The sequence below is a fragment of the Geotrypetes seraphini genome, chromosome 6 (genome assembly GCF_902459505.1).
Source record: "Geotrypetes seraphini chromosome 6, aGeoSer1.1, whole genome shotgun sequence".
NCBI lineage: Eukaryota > Metazoa > Chordata > Amphibia > Gymnophiona > Dermophiidae > Geotrypetes > Geotrypetes seraphini.
The window spans coordinates 186801956-186819848 of NC_047089.1; the positions used below are offsets into that span (position 1 = coordinate 186801956).

Genomic DNA, 17893 nt, shown 5'->3' on the forward strand with positions numbered 1-17893 from the left:
AATAAACAGCCTGCATCTTGTACGTTTTGTCTGCAGTTTTTCCTTGTTTTCCGTGTGTTGCTTTTTCACTGCAGACTGTGTTGGATTTTTCTTTTTGTTTTTAAAAAAACTGAAAACAACATTATTTTAAAGTCTAAAAATCTTTATTAAGATTTTTTTTAATTTCAAAAATACAATACAAGAATCCTCTTGTTACAGAAAATCAGAGAAAATCAGCGAAAAAAAACCTAAGAACACATATTTGCATAAAACCATGTAAACAGATTAGACCTCTATAATATCCAGGAGGACAAGAATATAACGAGATAAGGAGCTCTCTAACAATATTCCTGTTTCAAAAAGAAAAAAGGCTTAACGTGATTCCATCCGTTTCAATTTTCTAATAACAGCCCTCAAATCGGTATTACTTTTTTGCATCCAGAAAACTTCGAAGTTGCTCCAGCACAAAATACACATATTTCATTCCAGCATTTTTTTATAGTCTCCTCCCTCATACTCAGAAATATTTTCCTTCTCTCTTGAGTGGACTTAGTAACATCAGGAAAAATCCAAATCTTTTCTCCCATGAACAAACTCTGTGAGGAACGAAAGAAAATTTTCATTATCGTATTTAAGTCCTGCTCAAACACAAAAGAAACTGTCAAAGTACCGTGGTATTGAACTTCTTCCTGAGATGTTTCAAGTATGCCAGTTAAGTTCTTTAAATCTATCTCTTGTGGAGGAGAGTTATCTAACTTCCTTGGCAAGTAATATATTTTATTTATTGGTGGTATCCGATCTGCAGCAATTTTTAAAGTCTCCATTAAGTATTTCTTAAAAGTGTCAATAGGTGAAACTAAATTTAACTTGGGGAAGTTCAAAACACGCAAGTTTAATCACCTATTAAAGTTTTCCAGCTGTTCTATTTTATGTTGTAAAAAGTTCCTTTCTTTCACCACAGTTGCTGAAAAAGTCTGTAATGAAGAAATCTCTTTGTCAACTCGCTCAAATTTCTTATTCATCTCTATTTGGATATGTTGTACTGAAGTAGTCAAATCTTCTAATTTACTCACAACTTTAGAGATGTCTTTCACCGATTTTGTTGCCGCAGTTTCAAGTCCCTGTACTATCTTAAAAATATTTGCCAGTGTCACCGCTGAGGAGTCAGCTCCCTCTGCTACTCCAGAGAATATCGACTCAGCGTCTCAGTCAGCGATTTGACCCCCTCCATGTGAAGACGCCATGCTCATCTGGCTCACCGCTCTCTCACGTTGCACGCTGCCCTGCGCTGGATTCGGCGGTGATCGGGCTGTTGGGGGGGAGAGAGATATTTCCAAGCCTAAGGCTCTGGTGACTCCTTCCATTGGAGCAACAGCAGGCATTTCTCCCCCAACGATAACCGGGGAGCTTGTTAGAAAGCGCTCCATCAATGATTGACCGGGTATGGAGGGGTCTCCCCAGACAACGCTCTTACGTTTTGTATGAGGCATGGCTATAAAATCACACCAAAAGGTAATTTTCCAAGAGGTAAAACGAGAGTAGACAGAGCTCTGTCTCCGACAACTCATGCCGCTGCCATCTTGTCCCTATTAAGATTTTAAAGCATATATATAAATGTTATAAGCAATACAAAATTAGTATTACAAACATTTCAATAAAAGAACAATAAACACTCATAATAAGAACAATATGGAAAATTTAGAAGGACAATTAATATAAGACGTTAGAATTGACCATTTCAATTTAATTTATAATGAATATTTTAATTTCTTAGCAATATATAGCTCAAACCTGTATGTAGTGTGTACCAAATTCCACCAGGCCATGTCCTGATACTAAACCAAACTAAACTAAACCTTAAGTTTATATACTGCATCATCTCCACGGATGTTGTGGAGCTCGGCACAGTTTACAAGAACTTAAAATATAGGAAGAGAAGGAAAAAAAGGTTTACATTAACTTATATATAGAAGAGAAGAGTAAGGGGGGATAGAATTACATTTTAGTGAAAAGCCAGGTTTTCAGTTGCTTGCGGAATAATTGGAGGGAGCTCAGGTTCCGCAGTGGGGTAGTAAAGTCGTTCCAAAGACCTGTGATTCTGAAGAGAAGGGATTTTCCCAGTTTGCCTGCTTAGCGAATACCGTGTAGAAAGGGGAAGGATAATTTATACCTTTGGGTGGGTCTGGTAGATTCAGGACTCGAGGAGTTATAAAATAGTGAGATTAAGGGAGGAAGGATACCGTGAATGATCTTAAAAGCCAGGCAGGAGCATTTGAAATGGATTCTGGAAATCACTGGGAGCCAGTGAAGTTTGGCTAGGAGTGGGGAGACATGGTCAGACTTGCGTTTTGCAAAGATCAACTTGGCTGCAGTATTCTGGATTAGCTGGAGTCTTTGAAGACTTTTTTTGATAGGCTTAAATAGATGGCATTGCAGTAGTCTAATTTGGAGAGGATGATGGATTGGACAAGGATGGCGAAATGTTGTTGGCGAAAATAGGATCTTACTTTCCTCAGCATGTGGAGGCTGAAAAAGCATGATTTAGCCAAGGAGTTGAGGAGGTCATTGATACCATCATTAAATATCTGAGTATGTGTGGCCGGCTGGTACTAAACTGGATATCTGTGGATTTGGCAACAAAATATATATGATCTTTCATATACTGATGATTTTCAATAGGTTATCCCAATAGTGAATACCATAGTTGCAGCTGCATATAGAGCACATATATTATTGAAGAACAGTATAGAGCACATAGAGCACATAGAGCAGTATAGAGCAGTATAGAGCACATAGAGCAGTATAGAGCACATAGAGCACAGTATTGAAGAACAGATGCTGTTCAACTACAAACGTAATCTGGGAAATACTACTGGGCTAGGAGAATTTTGAGTTTCTTTCTTCAAAAAATATTTCATTTTGGAGAGTTTAGTCTTCAATTACAGTCTAAAATTAAAAGCTTTGGACTCTGCACTTTCAATGAAAGACCATATTTCTCATATGTTTAAAAGGTCTTTTGGAGTCTTGCAGATTCATGACATTTTTTTCTAAAGAGTTTGAATTAATACAAATAGAGTAGTTCATACTGTATCTCTGTCACATCTTGACATCACTCTAATCTTCTCTATTTTACTGTGCCTAGGTGTATTCAATCCACTGCAGCTGTTCCAAACCAAGGCTACTCTTAAGGGCAAAAGATGGAAGGGAGCTACACCATCCTTAATCAAACTTGATTACTTATTGATCTGAGAATAATTTTCAACTATCTACATTTTGGGAATTTTCATCCATATTATTTGAAATTTAATCTATCAGTAAGCCAGTATTTTTTTTTAATTCAATTTCAATTTTCTATTCCATTCTCCCAGAGGAGCTCAGAACAGTTTACATGCATTTATTCAGGTACTCAAGCAGTTTTCCCTCTCTGTCCCGGTGGGCTCACAATCTATCTATTGTACCTGGGGCAATGGGGGGATTAAGTGACTTGCCCAGGGTCACAAGGAGCAGCGTGGGTTTGAACCCACAACCTCAGGGTGCTGAGGCTATAGTTTTAACTACTGCGCCACACTCTCCCCCTATTTGAGAATTTGTCGATTGTGCACAGACAAAGGTGATTTTAATATAAAAGCCACCCAAGTAAACAGTGGAGATGATGCGGTATATAAACTTAAGGTTTAGTTTAGTTTAGTTTAGTGGAGATATCCAATCAAGACTGGTGAGCTATATATATTTCTCAAATCTCTTTTATTCACTTCAATTGACTCAACATGTAGATGTTTCGGCCACACGGGCCTGTATAAGGAGGTTTGAGTTCTCAAGAGATTATGATGGCTAGATATTGCAAAACATTAGACCACTTTAGATGGCTAATATTGTTCAAATAATGTTCATTAAAGCGAACATACACAGATCTTTGAGATAGAGTGGCCCAAAATTAAAAACGCTCATACCAAATGTGAAATTCAGTCTTGATTGGATATCTCCACTGTTTGCTTGGTTGTTGTTTACTCGTGGAGGAGTGTCTCATGTTTTGTACTTTAATATACAAATGGCAGATTTGAGACAGAGGTTTATGGAGAAAGGATATCTAAAAAAAGCAATTACAAATGCATATTTAAGAGCATGTTTTGCGCAGAGAGATTTGTTATTGTCGGAGAAGACTCATATAAAAGAGGAACATATTACATGTACCTTTTTCAGACATTGCTCAAAGATTGGTACACTCTATTAAAAAATATTGGCATATTCTTCAATTGTATCCAATTTTCACAGAACTCCTCATTATAGCATTTAAACACAATAAGACCATAGAGGAGTATTTTAACCCATAGGGATATTTTTTGCCATTGGGAGACAGGAGCAGTGATTGTTCTCATGAACCTAGTGGTCTTTGCCAATGATGTGCTTTGGCCATCCTACTCCAAAAGAATTGGTATAATTTTCCTTTTAATCCCAGCACAAAGATGACATAGTTTATGGACTTGCCCATCAGCAGGTGCAAGATACTTTTCTAAAATGCCAACTACATGTGATAGTTCATATGTAATATATATATGATTATTTGCCCCTGTTCTTTGATTTATATTGGCCGTAGTAGTCAACCGGTTAAATTACGTTTAACAGAATACAAATCCAATATTATGACAAAGACCTTTGAAGTATCTTTGGTGAACCATTGATTGGAGAAGGGTCATTATTGTGCAAGATGTATGTTGGCGCATTATTAATGTCAGTCGGGTGGGAGGGTGGTGACTCTAATCATCTGTTAAACTTTAAAGAGCAAAAATTGATTTTTTTTTTTACTTAACTCTGTTCAACCTACAGGTTTAAATTTGGAGATCAAGTGGGCTACACTCCTTTGAAGTTCCAGGAGTCCTGGATGTTGATTGGCTAAAGGGATCACATGGTTTGTCACTTTAAATTAGGAAGTAAAAAGCCACCGCCATGTTTGCCTAAAGCTTACACACAGGGCGCACATGACGTGCAGACTGCGGGTAAAATAGGTGAGAGTTTGTATTAATATAATTGAAAAGCTTTGGGAATTAATCTGGGTTGGGAATGTAATTCTGGGGTTTTTCTACATCTAGGGAATGTTTCCATAAGAAAGCCTGACAGCGAAACATGTCAGATGGAGTCCTCATTGACAAATGCTAAAAGCTAAGTAAATTTTGCACTTTGAAGTTCAAACCTGCAACGTGGATTCTCCGTGGACAGCAGGATAAGTCGGCCACAAATGGATGTTGCTCCCACACTGGGACATGGGTTCAGTAGGGCCCTCATGGTTGCAGGGGTTTTGGGGGGTTCCCCAGGGGTGACTTACTACGCTTGTCCCAGCGGATGCTACCAATGAGGGCTCCTGGTATTTCCTGGAGATCTCCTGAGCTTCTCGCCTCTGTAAGAAGTTCTTCAGGAACCACTTCCTGAGCTTGTGTGTGAGCGGAGACATTGTGGGCACAGTGCAAGCAGGGCTGGTCTTCATGCACCGTGCCCAAGCAACAGATGCAGAAATCTTGAGGATCCAGCGTACTCATCCTCTTCTTGCAGCCAGGGCACTTCTTCGTGGATTCAGGCATCTTCAAAAGGTAAGTTGTATTTTTTTTTTGGTGGAGAGCTGTAGAAGGTGAGGTACAAGGGGTCCTGCCTGGGCATGCCATAGGAGGTCCCAGCATCCAACATGCGCAGAGAAAAAAAACCCAACTCTCTGAGCTATTGGAGAGGTTTTCTGGCCAATTGGAGCTGTCGGGGACATCATCGGCCAATTGGAGCTGTCGAGGACATCACCCATTTGTGGCTAGGAGAAAACAGCATACTCAGCGACTGCAATCTACCTTTTTCAGATTGTGCCTCCATCTCCTGGATTTTTTGCCAAGTTGCTTTCACATTTCCTATGGAAAAAAAAAAAGAAAGAAAGAAGTCAAAGCTTTGTTCTGCTCTAGAAAGGAAGAACCAGGCTCAGCTACACTGATGTCTCTCTGGGATCACTTATTGCTTCAGATCACTAAATTACAACCTAAACTCTTCTGTTGTTTGACTTGAGATAGTGTTTTTTAATTGCCCCCTCTGGGACCCTTTAACATTTACACCATGACGTCAGGGAGGAAAGAGACTGCTGCACACACAGAACAATGTGTGTGTCTGTGTATTTATGTACTTGCATGTGCAATTGTATGTACTTCTATGTACTCTATAAATGGCATAAATAGGCAACATCGTATGTGCGCCTCTGTGTATGATGTACAATTGGCTCATTATATTAAGTCACTTTATTAAGTACACACCCATTTACTCTAGACCAAGGGTGTCAAAGTCCATCCTAGAGGGCCGCAATCTAGGAATCCGGGGCGGAGCACCCCCTCCTCTGGCCAGAGCACTCCCTTGCGCACGGCTGTCGGATCTCCTGGTCCCCTACCCCTGAACAAGAAGTTGACCCAGAGGGGGTGAGGGCCAGTGGAGCCGACAGCCATGTGCAAGCGGATTGCAGACCCGTAACCTCTCCAGCATCTCTGCGCATCCTGCACTCGTACGCCACTGATTCCAGAGGATATTTTCCAGTTGCCAGCCATAGAGGCTTGAACACCTGTAGGATAATCACTCCATATCCAAGACAGTTTCCCTCTTACTTAAGCTAGTATTCTACACTGTATTTCAAAATAAAAAAAAAGGTACAAATCCTTTTTTCTACATAACTCTGTCAAAACTTGATCAATTTCAATAATATTTAGGATATATCATCCTGAATAAGTTTGCAATAAGCCTACTTGCACCCCAGCTACCTCACCTAAATGACATCACCACCACCCAGTGATTATCACCATAATATGAACAGACACCATTTTGTTTTAAACATAAACAGTTATCTATGGTTTTCAGTCAGGAGGCTCTGATCCTTATTAAAAATTTGTATCTGGAGAAAGATTATGGTTCTTATAGACTGGTACAAGAGTTTCCAGAAAAGAGGTAAAGAGGGTAAGCATAGAATATGTTTTGAAGAAATTGTGAGAAACGGGCTCAACTGATCAACAGGAAGTGGCAGGGCCTGATCAATTTGCACAGAAGAAAATTTTGTGACAGTTGAAGAACCAGGTAGTAAAGTGACATCATTTAGGTGAGATGGCCAGTGTGAGTGAAGGCTTATGGCAAATATATGGGTGATATATCCCACATTGTATTGAAATTGGTTGTTTTGACTGAGTTATGCATAAAACAAGCTTTCCATAGTTGGGTTTTTTTTTTGTTTTTTTTTAAACAGTGTGTAATGAAGTCTAAGCCCTTAGATGCCTTTATAGAATTAGCACGTAGCATGCTTCATCTTGGTGCCTAACTTTTGGTGCCCTCTATACTGTAGAATTGTTTATTTATTCCCTTTTGATTCTCTGCCATTCAGAGTAAATGAAATTTCATATTTAATCCAGTCCATAGTCCTCCTGCCTGCCTTTATGTTTTGTAACAATCCAGACAACCAACAAAACTAGTGAGTTTGCTGCCCAAACATCCTAGTAGCTTTGCTGATTAGTACCCAACCCAGGTGGTTTCTGCAGAGTTGCAGTCTCCTGGTTTCCACCTAGCTACCTCATGGCCTGCCGTATCGCTGGGTTGATGTGCATGTATGTGCATGCGTCTGTATGTGTGTATGCTTGCATTTGTGCATGTGTGTATTAAACGAGGGGGTAAGTAGATCTTTCCACATCCCACATTAGTAAGTAGTGGAGGTTGGACTATAGTCTGTACTGCGTTAATAATTGCAGTAGGAGGTCAGTTCTGGATTGGAATTTGATGATGAAATGACAGTAAGCTATCAGCCTTGCTTTTGACCTGGTAGTACATGAACTCACTAATGTCCTTAGGCTTTCTGATTATGAATTTGACATAATTCCAGATAAGTGTTCTCCACTGGTGATAGTGTGTTGTCCAAGTCTTACACATTAGTTGCAGTCTAAGATGGTATTTAGGGGAGGGCCTGTCCTCTACAGATCTAATAGCCCTTCTTTTCTGAAGTGAGGAGTGGCCTAGTGGTAGAGCTGCTGCCTCAGCAGCCTGAGGTTGTAGGATCAAATCCCAGCACTGCTCCTTATGAACCTCAGCAAACCACCTAATCCTCCATTGTCCCAGGTACAAAATAATTACCTGTATACAGTGCTGTAGTGAAGAGGAGGTGGAGCAGGGGGGGGGGGTGACAGATTGCCCAGGACACCATTTTGTAGGAGCGCTGGCACCTCTCTGCTCTCCCTGCCACGCTCGTGCCCCCACCCTCCCTCAGTATTCCCTTAAATCTCCAGCACAAGCAACTTCTCAGGCCTGCTGCTTATACCTCCAAGTTGTGGGCCAGGAAGTGATGTCAGAGGGAAAGCCAATGCCAGTGTGAATATCAGGCAGGAGAAGCTACTCGTGCTTGTGAGATTTAAAGAGGTACAGGGGAAGGAAGGGCACGTGGGAGGCATGGAAGGAGCGAGGGGGGTGCCAACGCCCCAGGCACCTCCCACCCTTGCTACGCCACCGCCTGTATATAGGTAAACCACTTTGAATGTGCAACCACAAAAAAAAAAACAGTATACACGTCCCCTTTCTTTCCCCTCTCTGTTTGTGGTCAGCTTCAGATCTTGTGGTATAAAATCATTTGCTCTCTCCAGATCTAAAGGAAGATTGGTAGTGAGGTACAGCACAGGAAATCATTATCCATTTGCCCAGAAGGCACTGAAATCTCTAAGTTACTTTGAAAAAATACCAGTCAGTGCTGTCATCAATAGTTTTTTGTTATAAAAATTCAATAAAATGCTTGAACTAAAAAAAAGAAAAACAACCTAAGATATAAGGGGCTGGATGTATTGCTTTGGATTTCTTTAAGAATGGCAGAACTGCAGTTCATTGAGAAAAGAAAACAACTGAATTACAAACTGAATTTTCAAACTTCTGGCTATACAGTATTTACAAAGCTGAAAGAAAAAGATCATTGTCAGAGATGAATGTATAGTGGAAGTAAAGAATACTGGAGGAGAGAGAAGAACGAATGAATTGGAGACCCTGAAGAGCTAAGAGAAGACAGGAAAGGAGAAACCAGAGATTAAGACCTACACAATTAAAAAAATTAAGGGCCTCTTCTATCAAACTGCGCTAGTTCCTATGAGCGTCGGGAGCTGCGCAGGCCATTCAGCGCGGCTCTCTGCAATAAAAACTGCTAGCGCAGTTTGATAGACAAGGCCCAAAATGGCCAGAAAACAAAGGTAAATAAGAGAATGTTATTTTTAATTTAGGATGAAGCAGTGTGATAGTGACATTTAGGGTTCCTTTTATCAAGCCGCACTAGCAGTTTAATGTGCATAATAGCGCGCATTAAACCGTCGGCCGTGCTAGCCGCAAACACCTGCCTTGAGCAGGCGGTAGTTTTTTGGCCAGCGTGGGGGTTAGTGCATGATTAAAAGTCACATGCACTAACCCCACTAGCACGGCTTGATAAAAGGAGCCCTTATTCCATTTAAAGGTTAATAAATTAAAATGTAACCAAAAAAAAAAAAATAGGAAAATTTGAATTGGTAATACTTTTTATTTTTTTTTTTTTAGATTAAATACAGTTTTTTGACTAGTTTTCAAAGGCCAAAATCTCCTTCCTCTAGTCAAAATTCCATCTAGTGTAGGTAGTAAAAAATGTACTAACCGCCCCCCCCCCCCCTTTACAAAACCATAGTGCATTTTTTAGTGCCAGCTGCAACATTAACATCTCCAATGGTCATAGAATTCCTATGAGCATCAGAGCCGTTACGATAAAAGCTTCAATGCTCATAGAAATTCTATGAGTGTTGGAGCTTTTACTGCAGCGGTCTGTGATAAAAAAAATCCTTGATATAAAAGGGTCTTGTTGTGGCATGAACTCCAGAAGCAAAGTCCTTCATCATCCCAGAAGACAGTTGCCATGATTTTGCCTGCAGATTTTTCCGTCTTGAACTTTTTTGGTACAGGATCTCTGTAATAGTCCCAAGCCTCACCTCCAGTCACCACATGATGAAAAAAATTCACTTGGTCTTCACGGAGCATCTCCAAGTTCTCCTGACAGCACTAGAGCCTCATGGCCTTCTGACTTGGCGTCAGAATTCTTGGAACCCATCTTACACTGACCTTGGATATGCCCAACTTTTCATGAATTATTTTCCAAACTGTACCTGCTGAGAGGCCCATTTCTTCAGCTATACAGGAAACCTTAATTCATGTGTCTGATAAAAGTAAATCCTTGACTTTCATGCGCATTTCTGTGGAAGTTGCTTCCACAGGCCATCAATGCGAGGGTCATCTTTAATGGACTCTCTACCCCACTTAAACTGCTTGCTCCAAAATTTTATTTTGTAGGATGATGGGGCAGACTCACCATAAACTTCAGTCATGCATTCAAGGATCTCCTTTGGCTTTTTCCTGTCTTTTGTGAGAAATTTTACCACTGAATGGTTCTCCAAATCTATCAGTTTCTTACTTGATTTGCATGAGGATTCTCCTGACATCCTGTCTCTAGGAATGTTAGACTCACACTGAACCGCAATTGTGCATGAGAAACCTTGAGATATGTCACAGTATGCACAGACTTGTTTCAACACGCTTGCTACTTTCTTTCAAACTCAGTTAAATTATTAAACACCTCACATTGTTTATAGTTTATTATTTATATTCCACTTTTATTCAAAGCCATATCACAAAAAAGATATAGCAGATTTTGAAAAGGTACAGAGAAGGGAGATGAAAATGATAAAAGGGATGGGATGATTTTCCTTTGAGGAAAGGCTAAAACGACTGGGGCTCTTCAGCTTGAAGAAGAGACAGCTCAGGGGTGATATGATAGAGGTTTATAAAATACCGAATGTAGGGGAAAGGGTAGATGTGAATTGCTTGTATTCTTTTTCCAAAAATTCTAGGACTGGGAAGCTACTAAGTGGTACATTTAAAACAAATGGGAGAAAATATTTCTTCACTCAACGTGTCATTAAACTCTGGAATTCGTTGCCAGAGAATGTGGTGAAAAATCAGCTTGGTGGGGTTTAAAAAAGGTTTGAATAAGAGAAGTGCATAGGCCATTATTGAGATGGCTTGGGGAAATCTACTGCTTATTCCTAGGATAAGCAGCATAAAATTTGTTTTACTACTTGGGATCTTGCTAGGTACGTGGGACCTGGGTTGGCCACTGTTGGAAACAAGATACTGAGCTTGATCGACCTTTGGTCTTTTTTAGTATGGCAATTCTTACACAGCTCCAACATCACAAACATTAGAGCATACATTTCATTTGGCAGAAAAGATGATGCTTCAAAAATCTTTTAAAATGACCCAAATCTTTCTACAATCGGAGGGACATAAGAGCCTAAGAATAGTCTTACTGGGTCAGACCAATGGTCCATGTAGCCCAGTATCCCATCTTCACAGTGGCCAATCCAGGTCACAAGTACCTGGTAAAAACCCAAATATAGCAACATTCCATGCTACTGATCCAGCAGTGGCTACCCCCATGTCTATCTCAATAGCAGACTATGGACTTTTCCTCCAGGAACTTGTCCAAACCTTTTTTAAAACTAGCTACGTTAACAGCTCTTACCACATCATCTGGCAATGCATGCCAAAGCTTATCTATTCAATCTGTGAAAACATATTTCCTCCTGTTGGTTTTAAAATTATTTCCCTGTAACTTCATTGAGTGTCCCCTAGTCTTTGTAATTTTTGACGGAGTGAAAAATCGATCCACTTGTATCCGTTCTACTCCACTCAGGATTTTGTGGTATCTCCCCTCAGCCATCTCTTTTCCAAACTGAAGAGCCATAACCTCTTTAGCCTTTCCTCATAAGAGAGGAGTTCCATCCCCTTTATCATCTTGGTCGCTCTTCTTTGAATCTTTTCTAGTTCTGGTTTCTAGTTCCGCTATATCTTTTTTGGAACAGTCTCCCAGAAGAGGTGGTAGAGACAGAGACTGTGTCTGAATTCAAAAGGGCCTGGGATAGGTACTTGGGATCTTTCGGAGAGAGAAAGAGATAATGGTTATTATGGATGGGCAGACTAGTTGGGCCATTTGGCCTTTATTTGCCATCATGTTTCTATGTGATAAGAATACTAGAACTGAATGCAGTACTCAAGGCGAGGTTGCACCATGAAGTGATAGAGAGGTATTATAACATTCTTAGTCTTGTTTACCATCCCTTTCCTAATAATTCCAAGCATCCCGTTTGCTTTTTAGGCCACCGCCGCACATTGGGTGGAAGGTTTCAGCGTATTATCTACAACAGTGGTTCTTAAACTTGGATTTTCAAGATATCCCTCATGAATATGCATGAGGCAGATTTGCATGCCTGTAATCTATTATATGCAAATCTGCCTCATGCATATTCATTAGGAATATTTTGAAAACCCAACTGGCTTGGAGTCCCCAAAACCAGTTTAAGAACCTCTAATCTACAATGACACTCGGATCTTTTTCATGGACGCTGATCCTAAAGGTGAACCCTAACATCTGGGAACTATAATTTGGGTTACTCTTCTCAGTATGCATCGCTGTGCATTTGTCAACATTAAGGGCTCCTTTTACGAAGCCGCATTAGCGGTTTAACGCGCGTAATAATGTGCGCTAATTTGTCAGCCGTGCTAGCCGCTACTGCCTCTTCTTGACCAGGCTGTAGTTTTTCGGCTAGTGCAGGGGTTAGCGTGCACTAAAAAGTTGTGTGCGATAAAGCCGCTAATGCAGCTTCGTAAAAGGAGCCCTAAATTTCATCTGCCATTTGGACACCCAGTCTTCCAATTTCCTAAGGTCTGCCCACAATTTTTCACAGTCTGCATGCATTTTAACAACTTTGAACAGTAGAGATAGGACTATGAAGGGAAACAGGGAATGAACAGGTTCCAGACAAAGAATCACTTTACAGGTCATGGACCTGATGGGCCGCCGCGGGAGCGGGCTGCTGGGCACGATGGACCACCGGTCTGACCCAGCGGAAGCAACTTCTTATATTCTTATGTCTCAAACGTGTGGCCCGCTAGGTACTATTTTGAGGCCCTCGGTATGTTTATCATAATCACAAAAGTAAAATAAAACAGTTTCTTGATCATATGTCTCTTTAGCTATAAATTACAATATTATTATTAAGACTTAGCCAAAAGGAAAGATTTATAAACTATGAAGAGTTTTACCTCATGCAAAATTGTCATTTCATTAACTATTTTTTCTGAGGCCCTCCAAGTACCTATAAATCCAAAATGTGGCCCTGCAAAGGGTTTGAGTTTGAGACCACTGGTTTAATGTCATTTTCAAATTTAATTACCTCATTCACCGTTGCAGTTTCCAGATCATTTATAATGACTTAAATAGCACCAGTCCAGTCCAGATTCCTGCAGCACTCCACTATTTATTTACCCTCCTCCATTGAGAAAAAATGGCTATTTAACCCTACCCTCTGTTTTCTGTCCAATAACCAATTCCTAATCTACAACTGAACATTGTCTCCTATCCCATGACTCTAATTTTCTCAGGAGCCTTTCATGAGGAACTTTGTCAAAAGCTTTCTGAAAATCTAAATATACTACATCAACCGGCTGACCTTTATTCATATGTTTATTTATACCTTCAAAGAAGTCAAGCAAATTGGTGAAGCAAGACCTCCATTGGCTGAATCCATGCTGACTCTGCCCCATTAAATCTTGTTTGTCTACGTGTTGGATCTGCACATTAAAATGTTCTCCTCCTCACTGCTTCCAAATGTAATTTGTTTTTGTGAAGGAACAACCAAACCTGAAAGAGCTGCAAAGCACAATGATTTTGATGGTACATAAGGCATTAAGCAATCTTGCAAACATTTTGATGACCAATAGGTTTATTGGTAATCAAGGGTGGCCATTTCCTAGGTAGGGCTTTCTTGTGTGACTCCTGGAAGTTTGTGCTATTATAATATAGTAGAATTGCTAAATAGATTGAATGTCCTCATATGCTTTGACAGACAACACTGATCAATTTTATAGCTGCCCTCTGGACCAACTCCATCCTGATTTTATATCTCTTTGAAGGTGTGGTCTCCAAAATTGCCTCATAAGTGTGGTGCATTGGTTAAAAGCCACAGCCTAAGTACCCTGGGGCTGTGGGTTCAAAATCCTGCTGTTCCTTCTGACCCTGGGCAAGCACCTAATCCCCCATTGCCCTAGGTCAGGGGTAGGCAATTCCAGTCCCCGAGAGCCGGTGCCAAGTCAGGTTTTCAGGATATCCACAATGAATATGTATGAGATGGATTTGCACGCACTGCCTCCTTGAGATGCAAATCTATCTCATGCATATTCATTGTGGATATCCTGAAAACCTGACCTGGCTCCGGCTCTCGAGGACCGGAATTGCCTACCCCTGCCCTAGGTACATTAGAAAGATCATGAGCTTGCTGGGACAGGAAGGGAAAAATGCTTGAGTACCTGAATAAATCCATGTAAGCTATTCTGAGCTCCCATGGAAAAATGGTATAGAAAATTGAATAAATAAATAAATAAGATACACATACAAAGACAGTATTACCTTTTTCTTCCTGTTGGGCATTCCTCTCCCTATGTGCTTGAGAATCCTTCTAGCTTTGGCTATTGCCTTTCCCACCTGTTTGGCCACCTTATGTTTTTTTGAATACAAACACCCCCAAGTCCTGTTGTTCTATCCTACACAAAAGTATTTCATCCTATACTATACTGCTCCCTTGAGCTTTTGTAGCTGAAGTGCATGACCCTACATTTTTTAGCATTGAATCTTAGTTGCTAATTTCTGGACTGTTTTTCAAGATTTGCTAGCTCCCTCCTTATCCTATCCCCACTCTCTGGAGAGTCTACCCTTATTACAGAGTTTGGTATCATCTACAAAGAGACACGCCTTACAAGACCGCTCTTCCACAATATTTCTCACAAAGATGTTAAAAAGACCTGGCCCAATCCTAGTGGTACACCACTGATAACATCTTTTTCCTTAGAGTAAACTCCATGTGTCACTACCCTCTGTCTTGTTTCACTTAACTAGTTTCAAACCCAGACAGTCACTTTGAGCCTTATTTACCAGTTGCCTAGGTGAAATTGTGTCACAGAATCTCAATATAAATCCTGTTTTAAAGAATGCCTGATGTGCTCTTCCTCCCCCTCCCACCCCCTTCTTTTCTATGGTTAAATAATGCCTGGAGACACCTACTGCGTGTACTGTTTACCCACGGGAAAAACAGGTGGAGAGGCAATAACATGCATAGATTTCCATTTTCAAAACTAGGCACATTGGGGTTAATATTCAGCCCTCATTGGTCAGCATTTTTAAAATACTGTTGGTCAGCTGTGGACAGAATTAGCCCCAGATATTTAGTGCATGAACCCTGGAGGTCATGTGTCTGCTGCTTTCTGCTTTGGACTCTTGTTTATGGGTCCACAATAACTTGCTGCTTCAGACTCAAAATATCACAAAGTCTGTATTGCTCAAAGTATTTTTTGATGGAATCTGCAGTTCTACACCACATGTCTGTCTGGGTATAACTCTGAAGGATGGATTTCGGAGAGGTGGTAGTAATCCAGAACTTAAGTTTCTTCACATCAATAAAGAAGTCAAAAGGAGAAGTGGCAAATATTATACGTGACTCTCAGAAAGAGACCAAGACATGACATAATTCACGACAAATAATGAGCACATTAACTTTGGCGGCTCGAAGAACTGCAAGCTGAGGGCCGCCAGTATGTTTTGCTGGATAGTACTGATGAATATACCTGTAGGGTTACCAGATGTCCAGATTTACCCAGACATGTCATTTTTTTAGACGACTGTCTGGGTGTCCAGACGGATTTTTTAAATGCAGCAGTTCATCTTGGTTTTCAAGATCAGGGCTGCATCTGGAGGGCCTCTGAGCATGCATGGGTAAGATGCGATGACATCAGATGCACACCAGGTTACAATCAATTCACAGCTGAAAGCCATATGAACTGGGGAAACACTCCTTGAGAGGCAGCAATCAATTCACAGCTTCCCAAAAAGGTTTCCATCAATACATCAAAGTAGTGTACATGTCAACAGGGATATCAGATAGAAAGTAACATGTTGATGCCAAAAGCACATCAATAAAAAAACAGAGGTACAATATCAGAAGAGTCCTACACACAACAGAGAAAACAAGGAGATGATATAAAAGGTAGGTTTAAATATTTAGAAACATTACAACAGACCCCTAATGAATCAGGGGTCTCCCTGAATATACAGATAAAGTTATGTGCATAATTTTATTCAGATATAGTACTTTCTCACTGGCTTTACAAGGAATTGGATTTAATCTGATTTTCTGAGCCAATACCTTGAATTATCTCATTTTCTTATAATGACTTTACTACTGCCAATCTGAACTATCTAATCCTCAACCATTTGATTCCATTGCAGTCTGGCAGCTTCTGTGCTGCCTCAGAGGAGGGAGGTCTTCTTAAAGGAGAGCATCACCTTGGTGAAGTAGGAGGCAATCCTGTAGCCAGGACCTACCCACCAGGAGATGCAATGTCCTCTCACTCTGAGGATGTGTCTCCAAGGGATTCTGCCCAGGAGGGAAGGGTTAGGATGGCTGTTATAGTGGGAGATTCAATCATTACACATGATGATAGCTGGGTGGCTGGTGGACATGAGGAGATAGAGTAGCTTTTAAACTAGAAACTGGAGGGAAGGCAGACAGTCACTGAAGAGCATGGTTCAGAATAAGGTATCTTTAAAAGATATCATAAAAGGGAAGACAGAGTATCCCGATAGTGAGATTGCAATACAGGTCTCAGTAGATCAGGTTTCCTTAAATATAGAGCAGTCTGATTTTAAATATTGCAAATTATCCATGCCAACTGATGAGTAAATTGTAAATAGATATGACAAACATTGTTTGAAATGTCTGTATGCAAATGCCATAAGCCTATGAAACAAGATAGGTGGACTGAACACACTACCAAAACCCTTATCCAAGCCCTCTTCATCTCACACTTAGATTACTGCAACTCGTTACTCTCAGGTCTATTGTCCGCAAAGCCATCTTTCTCCCCTTCAATTGGTGCAGAATTCGGCTGCACGACTCATATTCTGTGAGAGCTGCTATACTCACATTACCCTTCTCCTGAAGTCACTTCATTGGCTTCCCATCTGTTTCTGAATACAATTCAAACTCCTCTTACTGACTTACAAATGCATTCACTCAGCTGCTCCTCATTATCTCTTTTCACTTATCTCTCCCTAAGTTTCACCCATGAGCTCCACTCAGCTGGTAAGCCCCTCCTATCTGTGTCCTTCTCCTCCTCTGCCAACTTGACTCCGTCCCTTCCATCTTGCTGGCCATATGCCTGGAACAAACTGCTTGAATCCCTATGGTGGGCTCTGTGTCAAGCAGTGTTCAGTTCCAAGTTAAAAGCCTGCCTCTTTGAGAGTGCTTTCAATTCCTAATTCCTCTCACCTTGGGCTCTACATCCCCAACCCTATATGCCATATCTGTCTGTCCAAGTTAGATTGTAAGTTCTTCCAAGCAGGGGCTGTCTCTTAAATATCAAAATGTGCAGCTCTGCATACAACTTTCAGTGCTATATAAGTGATAAATAGTAGTAGTAAGGAGGGCCTTGAATCGAATAGACTGAAAATTCTACAGGAGCAGAAACACACCTTGGAATCCCTATGGGAAAAAGGATAGTGATAGGAATGTACTACCATCCGTCTGACCAGGATGAACGAACAGATGCTGAAATGTTATCAGAAATTAGGGAGGCTAACAAACTGGGTAACAGAATAATAATGGGTGATTTCAACTACCTCAGTATTGACTGGGTAAATGTAATATCAGGGTATGCTAGGGAGATAAAATTATTTGATTAAATCAAGGACTGCTTTATGAAGCAGTTGATTCAGGGACTGACAAGAGGCAAAGCAATTCTAGACCTAGTTCTTAGTGGA

The 17893-nt window shown here is 40.6% G+C and overlaps 1 long non-coding RNA gene across 1 annotated transcript; it reads right to left on the bottom strand.

The window, feature by feature from the left end:
* Positions 1-219: 219 nt before the first annotated feature.
* LOC117363207 lies at positions 220-13308 on the bottom strand. Its single transcript, XR_004539994.1, has 3 exons — positions 13257-13308; positions 5168-5864; positions 220-1565 (listed from the first exon to the last, which is right to left on the bottom strand). It is a non-coding gene; the product is annotated as an uncharacterized LOC117363207 (long non-coding RNA).
* Positions 13309-17893: the final 4585 nt, after the last annotated feature.